The sequence below is a fragment of the Toxorhynchites rutilus genome, chromosome 2 (assembly GCF_029784135.1).
Source record: "Toxorhynchites rutilus septentrionalis strain SRP chromosome 2, ASM2978413v1, whole genome shotgun sequence".
NCBI lineage: Eukaryota > Metazoa > Arthropoda > Insecta > Diptera > Culicidae > Toxorhynchites > Toxorhynchites rutilus.
In genome coordinates, this window is record NC_073745.1 from 173,601,505 (window position 1) to 173,603,490 (window position 1,986).

A 1,986-nucleotide genomic window follows, 5' to 3' on the forward strand; every position below is an offset into this window, starting at 1 on the left:
TGAAAATGATAGTAGATTTGCAGGAGGAATGAATACGCCTCAAAAACTAAAATAATGAATGAAAATCTACTTTTTTAAATGGAATATGTATTCTGTTTTTTAGAACAATACTTTTTTTGGAAGTTGTGAGTGAATTTCGAATGAAAATTGTGCCCGATAATGATTTTATATTTAGAATCCCAAGAAAACTATCTCAAAAAGAAAACGTGCCCCACCAGCGTGCAAAACAAAATAAAATGAGTAAAAAAACTTTTTAAGTTAAACGGTTTATTTGTGATTAAACATAATAATGTACTAAAAGCTAGAGAAAATAATTAGGCAAGTTGCAGTTAGTAGTTATCACACCTCTCCTTCATTAGTCTAGGGCATTGATAAGACTAAAATAAAATAGTGGGACATATGATGAAATCACTAATTGTGGATAATGAAAATGAATGGATTTTATAATTTAAAAAGTTTTTGTTTACTCATTTTATTTTCTAGTTTTTAGTACATTATCTGTTTCATTAGAATATTTCTCTACAATAAAGGCATTGTACTGTATTCTATCAGTCAAAAAATTTCATTTGATACCGATATTGAGTAGATTGCAGAAAATACATAGTGTGTTCTCCAAGTCAAGTTCGTTGGTTTGATACACATATCTCAATCAACCTTTTTTTTTGAGATGATATGGAATCAGCGATTTTGAGCGGAGGCCAAATTGGATTTTTCAAGATAAGCAGTTTTAAAATGACAGCAGTTCCTATCCGGTCAGTTCCTATTGGTCAAATTTCTATTACTGTGGGACAATCCTACAGACATACATACATACATACGAACAGTTCAAGCTAAATAAAACCGTTTAATAAAGTATATTGCTATTTTGTGATTGCGGCCATCTTGGATTTTAATTTTTCATGATCTACTGTGATCTACTATTCAAGCCCTTTCATTTGATACCCATATTAATGGTGTTTTGACATAATATGTAGTCCGCCATTTGGTAGAATTTTGATGGATTTGCATTTTTCATAAATAACCGTGTTCTGCTAGTCAATCCCTTTCATTTGATACCCATTGTTACGGGGGTTTCGGAGGTTCTATTCAGCACGCGTTTTTATCAATGTATAGCGAGCTCAAAGCTGTATTTATTAAGAGAAACAATAATTAAACAAGAACTTTACATTATTAGGTTTTACCTACATTTGATCTCCTCGTTTTAAATTCAAAGCACGACAGGATGATTCAATTATTTAACAATTTGGGAATTCAACTTTATTTTGGGTTCTATCTCTACTCCTTTTTTGTGATTAGCAAAGAATGTGTGGTACGAGAGAAGTTTTCAGAATGACAGTGATGACAGCTAGCTGTCAATGATTGTCTGGGTGCGTCATGGAGTGGCACCGTCCGGATGCGCAGGTTCAGATCAAGTCATCAGTGGCGTAGTTTGCTTCCCCCCAACACCCATATTAATGAAGTTTTGGGAAACTATGTAGTCCGCCATTTAGTAGTGGCAGCCATCTTGGATTTGCATTTTTCTTAAATAACTGTATTCTGCTAGTCAAGCCCTTTCATTTGATACCCATATTGATGGGGTTTTGGAAAACCCACATTGATGAGGTTTTGAGGAAGAAAGGGATCCGCCATTTTGTAGCGGCCTCTATCTTGGATTTACAAGATAATGAAATACGCAGTTTTGTAATGACTACAGAGATAAAGGTGTGTTCCAAATTTCAGATCAATCGGTCAACAAGAAGGGGGTCAAATTTCTACTAATGTGGGACATGTTACAAACATACAAACAGATTACAGGGCAAGCTAAATAAAACCGTTTAATAACAACGATTCCGCTTAGAAACTATGAGGGTTTTATTTGTTTTTTCAATAATTTTCAAGTCTATAATAATCTTCGCATATTTTCAAATATCTTAAAAATAGAGACATGTAAAGACAATGTAAAGATTTGGCATCCCTGATTCGAGCGCTAAATTCTGTTTTTGACGT

General features: G+C 33.6%; 1 long non-coding RNA gene across 1 annotated transcript; it reads right to left on the reverse strand.

Annotated features, from left to right (window-relative positions):
* Nucleotides 1–543: 543 nt before the first annotated feature.
* On the reverse strand, nt 544–1,986 carry LOC129769786 (uncharacterized). The gene is made up of 2 exons (XR_008741969.1): nt 1,186–1,986; nt 544–1,124 (listed from the first exon to the last, which is right to left on the reverse strand). It is a non-coding gene; the product is annotated as an uncharacterized LOC129769786 (long non-coding RNA).